We start from the raw sequence: 13385 nt of genomic DNA, 5'->3' as shown, positions 1-13385 counted from the left end.
CCCCAAAGATACCACCTCTTAGAAACCACACTCTCGGGGAAGAGGATCCAGCTGGCCTGGAGGACGCGTACCCCTCCGCCTCCCTCTGGCTGTACAAACTGCCCAATGACAGGCTGCGGCAGGGATGTTTCGCGAGCGGCCGGCCAATAGCGGAGAGCGGGGCGGGCCTCGGTAGGGGCCTGGCCCAGTGGGAGGCGCGCGGCGGACGACCCCGCGGCCCGCCGGAGTATATAAGGCCCCACTAGCGCCCGCTCTTTGGGATTCTTGGTATGGCTGGAGATTTGTAGCGCGTCTGCAGTCAGCGATCCGCCACCAACTTAAACTACTGGGTCAACCATGGTGAGGGACACTGTGCAGGGGAGGGTGTCGCACGATAGGGAGGATGCCGGGGCCCCCGGGGGGTCTGTGGGAAGGGCCTGCAGCGCAGAAAGGAAGGACGCCCCGGCAACCCAGGGTGTGGGGTGGGCTACGCGGGGATGCCAGGGGTGTTTGGGCGTTCAGGGCGAGGGTAGGCTCTGCAGAAAGCCCGGGGACGCCCGAGGAGTCCCGGCACCACTTTTCTACCCTACTTCCCCCTGCGGGAGACGGTGAGAGCTAGAAACGTTCTGAGCGCTCCAGGAGCGCTGCGGGACTGGGCAGGCTGGAGAGGTAAAGCGCGGGGCGAGAACGCGATGGAGTCGCTTGTGCGCTGCGCGCCAAGTTCGGGCAGCAGAGACGCTTCTGCGGCGGAGCGCGCTCTGGAGCCTGAAAGGGATCTAGGAACCGGCCTTAGTTCTCCCGAGGCGGTCCTGGACAAAGAGATGCCCGCCTGTAGCTGCGGTCCCCGCCTCTGAGATCACACTCCCACGCAGGAGGCAGGGCCCGGGATGATTGGGACGCTCTAACAGGTTTCTCCAGTTCAGAACCTGTTTCCCTGAATGCCAGAGGTATAGGTCCTCGCCCTTTGGCCCCATACTTGACTAGGGACTCCTGTAAGCTCTTGGGGTCTTAAAAAGAATGTTCTTGACTCCACTTCTCTCCTGTTTGGACCCCAAGGACTTCAGGTCCCTCTGTTAAAATGGAGAACTTGGGGTGGGTACACAGAGGTCCCTGTGCCCCCTAAAAAACCTCTTGATCCCCGTCTCTGCTCTGAGCCCTCTTAAAGGCTCTGAGGCTGTCTTGGAGGGTAGATCCTAAGACTGTTAAACTGTTACCTACCGTCACCCTAGAAGATCCCGTCTACATTTTGGAGGTGCTCCGCCCTTTTAAATTGATCCCCTAGAATGCGGGTTGGGGTGAAGGACCAGAAGATGGGAGGGAGGGTTTCTCCGCCGTAGAAGCTACCTGAGTGAACAGAGTCAAAAGGTGGGGTGGGTGTTCTGGACTCCACTGTGATGCTTAATTAAGGGGTACTAGCTTGGTACTGCATTTGGCAGGGACAGGTGCTAGGGTAGGTGCCTGTCCCCACAAAAGGGGAGTTTGTGGGTGAACTTTCAGAAGGCTAGTTCTAACTCCAAGGCTGCTTCCTCAGTTGATCCACAGGTCTGAACTTCGTCTTCTGCCCTTTCGGGTTGTGGGGGAGACAGTCGCTGCACATGGGAGACCTCCTCTTCTAGGCCCCAGTGCTTGAGTCTAGAAGCTCTTGGTGGGCCTGCCTCGGAATACAGACTCTGAACTTTCCCAAGCCACCCAAACAGCAGAGGGCGCTGTGCAGTGGGATTTGGCTGTTTGGTTTTGGCTTTCTCTAGTTCCTGCCCCAGAGACCTAGGCTTATATAACCACCACCTTAAGCCCTGCGTGAATGAAGGAAAATGAGGGCCTGGAGGTGGTTTGGCTTAAAGTATGGGAAGGCCTGAAAGAGAACCGAGTCTTCTGGGCTTTGGCTTTTTTTTTTTTTTTTTGGTGACAGAGTCTCACTCTGTCTCCTAGGCTGGAAATAGGCTTACTGCAATCTCCACCTCCTGGGTTCAAGTGATTCTCCTGCCTCAGCCTGCCGAGTAGCTGGGATTACAGGTGCCCGCCTGTGATCTCACTCCTTGGTGAAAATTTACATTAGTCTGTATTCTTACCCCATTCAAAAGTGAAGTGAGATTCCCCTAAACATCAAAAAATGCCCATCAATGATAGACTGGATAAAGAAAATGTGGCACACACACACACAAAAAAAAGCCTAATTTTGTATTTTTAGTAGAGACGGGGTTTCACATGTTGGCCAGGTTAGTCTTGAACTCCTGACTTCAGGTAATCTGGCTGTCTCGGCTTCTTAAAGTGCTGGGATTACAGGTGTGAGCCACCTTGCCTGGTCAGGCTTCTGAACTTTGGACTAGGTAACACTAAGCTTCAGCCCCTAGGAAAGACAAGGGTGCTCCCAGGGAAGGCTTTTCAAGTCCCCATCTTTTACTCCACACCACTCAAGGCATGTTCCTCTGCTCACCTCATAGTGTGAGTGCATCTCCATCCATGTGGGCCAGGCGGGAGTGCAGATGGGCAGTGGCTGCTGGGAGCTTTACTGCCTGGAGCACAACATCCAGCCCAGGGTACCATGCCCAGCCACAAGGCCCTGGGAAGCAGTGATGACTTCTTCGACACCTTCAGGGAGATCCAGGCTGGCAGACATGTGTCCCAGGCTGTCTTTGTGGACCTAGAGCCTGCTGTCATAGGTGAGTGGATGGAGGAGTAGGGCCCCCTCCCCCAGGCCATAGTTTTTGCTAGTGCCAATGTCAGATGGGAGCTCTGCTTAAGGGGAAAATACTTGAGATGAAAGCCGTCCCCTCCCATGAACACTGATGTCTGAAGTCTATTGCTTTTGTCTAGACTCTGTCCTCTGAAGAGGTCCTGGGGGCTTCCTGTATTGAGAGGAAGATCATTCCCACAGCTCTGCCTGGAGACTGCCAGATATAAGTCAATGATCAGGCCGAGAATGCAGGGATGTAAAAGCAGAAATTTAAAACTAGCTTTTCCTTGCCCTCAGGCTCTTGAGGGTGGCCCATTGCCTAAGAAACAGGGAGCCGAGAACATTCATAATGGCCCTCTGCTTGGCCTTAACTGAAATAGGCCCCTTGTGGGATGTGGGCCTGTGTGAACCGGCTGTTGCTGGCTTCCGGAGGCTTTCCTGCTTCCTCCCTTCTGCAGCTGGATCTCCTCAGCTTCCGAGTCATGACAATCCTACCCCACCCCCATTTTTAAAAGCTGTTATTTTAGATGTTAAACGCTGGACTGGGTTTCGTCATTAGTCTGTATTCTTTCCTTTTTCTCATTCCTTGGTGAAAATTTACATTAGTCTGTATTCTTGCCCCATTCAAAAGTGAAGTGAGATTCCCATAAACACCACTCTGATTCCTCACCCAGCAAAATGAAATGGCTGTGATCAGAGGGAAGGGGCCACCAAAGGTACCGTCTGCTCTCCCCATCCCAGGCCGACAGGACCCAGCCTTAGAAGTGGGCCTCTGGGATGCTGTGTGTCATCACTCTGTTTGGAGAGGCCTGGCAGCAAAGGTTCTGGTGTCTGGTGTTCCCTTGGGGAATGAGACCAGCTTGTTTTTACCTTTGTTCTTTCTCACCCTCAAGATGCGGTAAGAACTGACTTTTTTTTTTTTTTTTTTTTTTTTTTGGAGACAGAGTTTTGCTCTGTTGCCCAGGCTGGAGTCCAATGGCGCGATCTCAGCTCACTGCAACCTCCGCCTCCTAGGTTCAAGTGATTCTTCTGCCTCAGCCTCCTGAGTAGCTGGGACTACAGGTGTACACCACACCCTGTATTTTTGTATTTTTTGTAGAGATGGGGTGTTGCCATCTCAGCACTTTGGACAGATGAGGTCCACCACACCTGGACAGGTCATCTTTTTTCACCTCTATGGAGGATGAAGCAAAAGGACATGAGGGAACTTTCTGAGGGTGATGAGAATTTCTGTAAATCTCTGTTAGTTTGGTTATATAGGAGTCTATGCATGTCAAATCATTCACCGTACGTCCAATAAGATGCACACACTTAACTATAAAGTATACTTCAAAGTCTTTCTAAAATACAGAAGTGAATGCCAGTGTAGTTGGGTAACAGGAGCTTTCAACACAGAAGTTTCCTCAGGAAAAGAGGGTTAGGGCAGGTGACGTGCCATCTGCATCCTTAACGATGTTATCTCCTACTCCAGACAGAGGAGTGGGGGCTTCAGGGCTTCCTGATCTTCCATAGCTTTTGGGGTGGCACTGGCTCGGGCTTTACCTCCCTGCTGATGGAGCAGCTTTCTGTTGACTGTGGCAAGAAGCTCCAGTTGGAGTTTGCTATTTACCCAGTCCCTCAAGTGTCCACGGCAGTTGTAGAACCCTGTAACTCCATCTTGACCACCCACACCACCCTGGGGCACTCAGATTGCCTTCATGGTAGACAATGAAGCCATCTCTGATATCTGCTGCCGCAACCTGGACCTCAAGTGCCCTACCTGTGCCAACCTCAACCGGCTCATCAGCCAGATTGTGTCCTCCATCACTGCTTCCTTGCATTTTGACGGTGCCCTCAACGTGGACCTCACAGAGTTCCAGACCCATCTGGTGCCCTACCCTTGCATCCACTTTCCCCTGGTGACCTGCTCGCCCAGTATCTCAGCTGAGAAGGCCTACCACGAGTGGCTGTTGGTGGCAGAGATCACCAGTGCCTACTTTGGACCCTGCAATCAGATGTTCAAGTGTGACTCTCGCCACGGCAAGTGCATGGCCTGCCACATGCTCTGCTGTGGAGAGGTGGTCCCCAAGGATGTGAATGCTGCCATCACCACCATTAAAACCAAGTGCAATATCCAGTTTGTGGACTGGTGTCCCACAGGTTTCAAGGCAAGTGGGGTAAAGGGCAGTTAGCGCATGGCCTGTGTTCCTGGTGAGAAGGAGCTTTCTGCAGAGCAGGTGTGAGGAACAGATGCACAGGATCTTACTCTGTCACCCAGGCTGGAGCACACTGGCGTAATCTTGGTTCACTGCAGCCTCGACCTCCTAGGCTCAAGCTGTCCTCCCACCTCAGCCTCCTCAGTAGCTGGGACCACAGGTTTGTGCCACCACGTCCTGCTAACTTTGTAGTTTTTGTAGAGGTGGGGCTTCACCATGTTGCCCAGGCTGGTCTCAAACTCCTGGGCTTGGGTGATCCACCCACCATGGCCTCCCAAATTGTGGGGATTATAGGCGTGAGTCACTGTGCCCTGCTAGAGGATGTCTTTAACCAGATAGATTTCAGCTGGTCTAGAAGCCAGGCCTTTGGACTGTAATCTAGGGTGGATTCTACTTGAAAGACTGCCTTGATGAAAGGAAGAGTATCCGTTTCATTTTACTTAGCCTGGTAAATAGGCATTCCCAGAGCTGCCAGTCACACTGGGGAGAATGGCCTTCTCATCACTTGTGCTAGGGACATAACCATATGCTATGGCTCCTGCTCAGAAGGGAAGGCTTTTAGAAGCCAGACAGACCCATTATCAGATGATGGAGAAAGTGTGGATCAGAAGGTCAGAAGGATTCTTGTGTTCTGCATCTGTGAATGCGTCTCTTCCTTTTGCAGTAATGAGGAAGAAGCACTCATTTACGCCCCACCCTGTTATTAGTTCACCTTCTCAGGGTGTTGGGCATATGACCTAGTTTGTTTTATGGGTTTTGTTCTGGAATAAGATTCCAGATAGATTAAAGATGGCAGCTGTGGCATTAGAAAACACATATAGCTTTCCTGCCCCGTGGCACTGCTCTGAACATGACCACAACGGGAGGAGAGGCAGGGACAGTACCTGCTTGCTAGTGTGGAGGAGTTGCCCTGCAGCTCAGAACTGGAAATGAGGGGTAGGATATCTGGGAGGCAGACTGTTTCTGCCTCCATATTAGGAAGCTCTTTAGCTACTTAGAGGAAGAATAGGCTGCCTTTAGGACATGGTCAGCTTGCTGTCCCTAGAAGCACTAATGGGAAATTGACCTTTTTTTTTTTGAGAAAGAGAACGACTAAAATGTATTATATATTCTGGGCTGGGTGCAGTGATTCAGGCCTGTAATCCTACCACTTTGGGAGGCAGAGGTGGGAGGATGGATTGAGCCCAGGAGTTTTGAGACCAGCCTGGGCAATGTGAGACTCCATCTGTACAAAATATAAAAAAAAAATTAGCCAGTCATGCTGGCGTGTGCTTATAGTTCTAGCTACTCGGAAGGCTGAGGTGGGAGGATTATCTGAGTGCAGGAGGTTGAGGCTGCAGTGAGCTATGATTGCACCCCACACTCCAGCCTCAGCAACAGAGTGAGACCCTGTTTCTTAAAAAATAAAACTACATATTCTGGTAGACTAGTGTTTAAAGTAGGTTAAATTTAACTCTAATTGGAGATCTTCCCTAAGTTTAACATTTTTTTAAACTTAGTTTTCTTAACTACAGGAAAGGAGGGATACTAGTTCGTTTAACACCCATATAACCACTACCTGGATTTAACATCTAGGTCTGTTTCCCTTATTTCTGCTTTACTGACCTTATTTAAACTCACTCCTCTTTGGGGGCAGGGGGAGATGGAGTCTTGCTCTGTCACCAGAGTGGAATGCAGTGGTGGGATCTCAGCTCACTGCAACCTCCACCTCCAGGATTCAAACAATGCTCTTGTCTCAGCCTCCCGAGTAGCTGGGATTACAGGCATGTGCCACCATACCCTGCTAATTTTTGGTATTTTTAGTAGAGATGGGGTTTCGCCATGTTGGCTAGACTGGTCTCAAACCCCTGACCTCGAAGTGATCTGCCTGCCTCAGCCTCCCAAACACGCTGGGATTACAGGTGTGAGTCACTGTGCCCAGCCCACAAATGTTTTTTATAGTCAGTTTTTCAGTCATGATCTAATCGAGGAGCAGGCATTATGCTGCTTTATCTCCACGTAAGAGTCCACCCATTCACTTGACTGTGACTTTGAAGTCACTTGTCTTGCAGACGCTCCCTCATTCTAGACTTGTTTCCCTGTGGTGGTCATCTTCCTCCATCTTTGTTTCTTATAAGTTCATAAATGCCCCTTCCCCAGTTATGGGGATCCCCGTACAGACCTTCTGGGAAATATAGAACCAGGCATTTCTTTGTTTCTTCTTAGGTTGGCATCAACTACCAGCCCCCTATAGCAGTTCCCGGGGGTGCCCTAGCCAAGGTTCGGCGGGAGGTCTGCATGCTGAGCAGTACCACAGCCATCACCGAGGCCTGGGCCCGCCTGGACCACAAGTTTGACCTGAAGTATGCCAATCGGGCATTTATGCATTGGTATGAGGGCAAGGGCGTGGAGGACAGGGAGCTATCTGAGGCATGAGGACCTGGCTGCCCTGGAGAAGGATTATGAAGTAGGCACAGAGTCTTTGGCCGGCGAGGATGAGCATGAGGAGTTCTAGGGGTCCCAGCACCTGTAACGCCTGGTCTCTCGTACCTCAGTTGTGTGTGTATCTCATTCCGCTGTTTCCTGAACCCCTACTAATACAGTTGATGTTGCAAGTGATCTGGAACTGTGTGGAATTCTGCCCAGGCAGTGGGCCATCTTTAAGATTCCCAGCTTCCTTTGATGTCTTTTTTTTTTCTTTAGATGGAGTTTTGCTCTTTCACCAGGCTGGAGTGCAGTGGCACGATCTCAGCTCACTGCAACCTCTGTCTCCTGGGTTCAAGCGATTCCCTGGCCTCAGTCTCCTGAGTAGCTGGGATTACAGGCGCGCGCCACCACGCTCGGCTAATTTTTTTTTTTTTTTTGTATTTTAGTAGAGACGGGGTTTCACCACGGCCAGGATGGTCTCCGTCTTGATCTCCTGACCTCATGATCTGCCTGTCTCGGCCTCCCAAAGTGCTGGGATTACAGGCATGAACCACCGCGCCCGACCCCTTTGATGCCTTTCTAAGTGAAAGGGCAAGGTGGCCTCTGCTGCTAGGGCCTCTAGCCAGGGCGTGTCTAGTGGAGGATTGGCGCTGCTTTTCTCCCGTGTGAGCGGCCCACCCTGACAGCTGTTCGCCAGCTCAGCACCCAGGCCGTAGAACTTCGACTTCACAGGGTCCCTATTTGTGTCCCCTGTCGCCAGCCCACCCGGAGGAAGAGTATGGCTTCTAGAGGTTTGGATGAAAGCTGCCAAGGCTTTATCTGCCCCCAGTATTCTGGGACAGAAACTGCTGGCTTGAATGCCGCAAGGAATCAAGCACGTCTCACCTCTCCTCCTGCCTGATGGCCAACAGAGGGCAGTAGAGGTTGCCTTCACAGGCCTGCCTGCAGCAGCCATCTTAGACTTGAGGGCTGTACCCTGATATCTTACAAACGCAAGGTCCAAGAAACAGGATTTCCAAAAAAACAAAAAAAACAGTGGTCTCCAGCCTGGAACTATGAACATGTGAAACAACTTCCTTTAAGGCACAGGGTCTCACAGTGTTGCACGGGCTGGAGTGTCATGGTTATTGTCACACATGTGGTCACAGCATGCTATAGCCTTGGACTCCTGGGCTCAAGCCATCCTCCTGCCTCAGCCTCCCCATGTGGTGGACTACAGGCACCACCTCATACCTGGCTATGAAGTAAATCTTAAAAGTGCCTATGAGACTTGTAGGCAAGAAGTCATGTCTTGTTCTCAACGGAGTTCCTAGGGAGGAAATCAGGAACTGTTGTTCTAGAGCCTTAGCCATATCTGGTCGCATGTGGTTTCAGAGATCAATATATTAGTAAAAGGTTCTGGCGGTAGCTAAGGACTAAACTGTCCTTCTAGAACAGTCCAGGTTCAAGGAGGCTGCTTTTGTTATTTTGTTATTTTTTTAAGACACAGTCTCTCTCTCCCAGGCTGGCATGCAGTGGCACGATCTCGGCTCACTGCAACCTCTGCTTTCTGGGTTCAAGTGATTCTCCTGCCCCAGCCTCCTAAGTAGCTGTGATTACAGGGGTGCACTGCCACACCCAGCTTATTTTTGTATTTTTAGTAGAGATGGGGTTTCACTGTGTTGACTAGGGTGGTCTCAAACCCCTGACCTCAGGTGATCCACCTACATCGGCCTACCAAAGTGCTGGGATTACAGGCGTGAGCCACTGCACCTGGCCAGGCTGCCTTTAAATAATGTGCTTAAAGTCCCCTCAGCCAGGAGAGGTTGTAAGCTTATGTACTCTGCAACCACAGAGAATCTCCATGGAGTCCTGGCAAGGCTACTGAGCAGAACCTAACCCAGGCCCTGCCAGAAAGGCGAGGGCCACCCATACTCTTGGCCTGGATCTACCAACTCTGGGTTTTGGACACTTAATTCAAGCATGTGTCTGCCTCTCTCAAGCACCAGTGAGTCTTGAGGTTGCATAAATGTTACCCGTGGCCTTGCTTTGGCTTCAGGAAACAGGTTACTAGCGTTAATCTAGAGACTGATTCCCAGCATCTATGGGCCTTGCCTGCTTGATCCCTGGGACGGCATTTGCCGAGAGGATGGAATCCCAGAGCCTACAGCACCGTGCCCAGGGTCATGGACTGCCCCTACCGTGAAACTGCGTGCTTAGGTCCAGAGGGGCTGCAGCCCTGTGTGCTGGTCGGTCCCCACGTGTTGGGCCTCTTCCTTTCTCCCCATCCTCCTCTGTATTTGCGTTTCTGAGCAGAGAGGTCTGACAGTCTTCTGCTTGACTTTGTTTCCCCTTTCTCTTAGTCCTCATAGTCCCCAAAAGACAAGGGCCTCAACCTACTCTGTTAATCTGTCTTGATTCGCTAAAAGCGTGGCTCTGACATGGGTGTGTGTCCTTACTTGTGCCCCCTTTCTTTTGTGTAAGCAACACAAGTCTCCCTTGCTATAGCGGTTTTTTCTTTTTTTCTTTTTTTGAGATGGAGTCTCACTCTGTAGCCCAGACTGGAGTGCAGTGGCACGATCTCAGCTCACTGCAACCTCCACCTCCTGGGTTTAGGTGATTCTCCTGCCTCAGCCTCCGGAGTAGTTGGGATTACAGGCATGCACCACCACACCAAGCTAATTTTGTATTTTTAGTAAAGACGGGGTTTCTCCATGTTGGTCAGGCTGGTCTTGAACTCCTGACCTCAGGTGATCCACCTGCCTCGGTTTCCCAAAGTGCTGGGATTACAGGCATGAGCCACCGCATGCGGCCTTGATTTTTCTGTTATACTCCAGAGTCTTTCTCCAAAGCTGTACCTGAGAGACTCCTAACCTACTGGTTCCTCTAGTACTGGGGTTAGAGGTGGAATTAGGGCACAGAAGAAAGGGAAAGAGATTGGAGAAACCTGCCCTGTGAAAGTGCCTAGTGACAGATCTGGGTCTGTTCATGTGTGGCAAGTGCCTCTGGTCTGCTCTGCCAGTGTCTTCATCCAGAAACCAGTGAGCTCCTGTCTTCTTTCCTTCTCTTCCTCTCACATGGCACACGAATTCCTACATATTAGCAGTTCTTCCTCAGTTCAAACCATCACGTAGAGATACCACTCCCCTAGCACATGCCCCAGGCCACAGGAAGGCGAACATCCAATGAGGGCTGGACTCCTAACCCTGAGCACTCCTGTGATTAGGTACCAGATACAATGAGTCAGTTAAAGCTGGGGGTAGCGAGCTAGATGATTTATTTGGATACCTAGCAGCTGCCATACCTCTTCTCCTAGCCCCTAGGTAGAATGGAAGGTAAATCATGTTCTCATCTATGACCCATCCCTCTCTTTGTACTTTTGAAATAAACAGGAAGGGTTGTTCAGCCTTTGCCTGACTTGAACTCCTGCCTCCCCACCTCCAAGCCCCAGTCCCTTGGGAGAGCCTTGCCTGGGTTCCTTTCAAACTGTGGAACCTCTGACAGGGTGAGGATGAGGAAGAGAAATTCTTATCTTGGGATTGTGATCTGAAACTTAGAGACGCTTGGAGTCTTAACAAGCACAGTTGACCCTTGAACTACAGGGGTTGGGGTGCTGACCCTGTGCAGTCAAATATTCAGGTATAACTTTTGTCTGCCCCAAAACTTAGCTACTAACAACCTAGCATTCACTGGAAGCCTTACCAATAATACAAACAGTCAACACATTTTTAATGTATTATGTATTACTCTGTGTGTGTGTGTGTGTGTGTGTGTGTGTGTGTGTGTGTGATGGAGTTTCGCTCTTGTTGCCCAGGCTGAAGTGCAATGGCGTGATCTCGGCTCACCGCAACCTCCACCTTCCAGGTTCAAGTGATTCTCCTGCCTAAGCCTCCCGAGTAGCTAAGATTACAGGCACAAGCCACCACACCCAGCTAATTTTGTATTTTTAATAGAGTTGGGGTTTCTCCATGTTGGTTAGGCTGGTCCAAAACTCCTGACCTCAGGTGATCTGCCTGCCTCAGCCTCCCAAAGTGCTGGGATTAGGGGCATGAGCCACCGCGCCCAGCCAATATATTACATTCTTAAAAGAAAGTAGGCTAATGGCAACAAAAGCCAAAATAGACAAATGGGACCTAATTAAACTTAAGAGCTTCTGCACAGCAAAAGAAACAGAGTAAACCAGGAATCAACAGAAAGGGAAAAAATTTTCACAATCTACCCATCAGACAAAGGGCTAATATCCAGAATCTACAAAGAACTAAAGCAAATTTACAAGAAAAAAAAACATTCAAAAGTGGGCGAAGGATATGAACAGACACTTTTCAAAAGACAAATATGCAGCCAACAAACATGAAAAAATGCTCATCATGACTGGTCATTAGAGAAATGCAAATCATAACCACATTGAGATACCGTCTCACGCCAGTTAGAATGGCGATCATTAAAAAAATCAAGACAACAGATGCTGGAGAGGATGTGGAGAAATAGGAACACTTTTACACTGTTGGTGGGAGTGTAAATTAGTTCAACCATTGTGGAAGACAGTGTGGCGATTCCTCAAGGACCTAGAAATAGAAATTCCATTTGACCCAGCAATCCCATTACTGGGTATGTATCCAAAGGATTATAAGTCGTTCTATTATAAGGACACATGCACACATATGTTCATTGCAGCACTGTTTACCATAGCAAAGACCTGGAACCAACCCAAATGCCCACTGATGATAGACTGGACCAAAAAAATGTGGCACATATACACCATGGAATACTATGCAGCCATAAAAAATGAATTCATGTCCTCTGTAGAGACATGGGTGAACCTAGAAACCATCATTCTCAGCAAATTGACACAAGAACAGAAAACCAAACACTGCATGTTTTTACTCATAGGCGAGTGATGAGCAATGAACACTTGGGCACAGGGAAGGGAACAACACTCACAGGCCTAGGTGGAGGGGAGAGGGTCGGGGGGAACAGTGGAGAGGGCGGTGCAGGGAGGATGGGATGGGATAACACGGGAGAAATGCCTGATGTAGGTGACAGCGGGTGGGGGTGGGGTGAGGGGAGGGATGGAGACAGCAAACCACCATGGCATGTATGTACCTATGTAACAATCCTGCAGGATGCAAGACATGCACATGTACCCCAGAGCCCAAATACAATAATAAAAAGGCTAGAGAAAAACCATAAGGAAGAGAAAATATACTTACTGTTCATTAAGTGGAAATGGATCATCATAAAGGTCTTCATCCTCATCTTTAAGTAGGATGAGGAAGAGGAGTTCTTGTTTTCAGGGGTGGCAGAGGCAGAAGAGGGTTGAGGAAGTAAAAGGGGAGGCAGGCACACTCAATGTAACTTGTTGAAAAAAGCCACATATAAGTGGAGCCGTGCCTCTCAAACCCATGTTGTGCAATGGTCAACTCTATTCTACTTGGAGGATGAACATAAAGGAAGCATTGCCCTTCCTGGGCTGGCTTTCTCACGGATGCTGTTACTGGAGGATGCAGCAGATAGACAAATCCTGTGGCCTAGTCCTGGCCATAACGAGATCTAAACCTAGATGATGTCCTGCAGGTCACTTTGGCTTCCATTTATAACTGTCCTAAGACCCAGGTCCCCATGCTCAGCTGGCTCTGTGGAGGGGAAGGCGGTTATTCTGGTGATGCAGGACTGAAAACTAAGGGGGAGTGGCCTAAACAAGAGCAGACAGAGCACCTCCTGGTCCCTATTAGAAACCCAACTGTTTCTGGCCTCCAAGAACAACGCATAGATGGGACAGGAGACCTTGGCTGTTACTTTTTCTCTGTAGTGCAGACTCAGTAAGCTCTGCCCAGCTTTCAATCTGGTTCCTTGTCTATAGCCTGAGCTGTAGAGTCTTTTAGATTTGACTGCTCCAGGGTGTAAACTTGTTTTCTGTTGGATGCATTAGTTGTCTGTTTGTATAAAGAGAAAGACAGGATCTTGGGGCCTAACTTTTCCCTTATGAAGACTTGTGCTATTCTCAGCTCTACCCTGTATCCCCGCCTTCAGAACTGGGATTCTGTGATGTGACTCATCTTGCTGCTTCTGGGCGTTCAGTGTCCTGCACTAGTACACCCACCTGCAGTGAGGAAGCTGCTCTTTTTCTGTCTTCCCTCTGCTTAAAGCTCAGT

The 13385-nt window shown here is 50.0% G+C and overlaps 1 pseudogene; it reads left to right on the top strand.

The window, feature by feature from the left end:
- The first annotated feature begins 260 nt into the window (after window positions 1-260).
- On the top strand, window positions 261-12173 carry LOC105721925 (tubulin alpha chain-like; annotated as a pseudogene).
- The last annotated feature ends 1212 nt before the right edge of the window (window positions 12174-13385 follow it).

The sequence above is a fragment of the Aotus nancymaae genome, unplaced genomic scaffold (genome assembly GCF_030222135.1).
Source record: "Aotus nancymaae isolate 86718 unplaced genomic scaffold, 86718_ANA_hifiasm-v0.15.2.pri h1tg000039l, whole genome shotgun sequence".
NCBI classification, from domain to species: domain Eukaryota; kingdom Metazoa; phylum Chordata; class Mammalia; order Primates; family Aotidae; genus Aotus; species Aotus nancymaae.
This window is presented reverse-complemented; position numbering and strand designations above follow the sequence as displayed.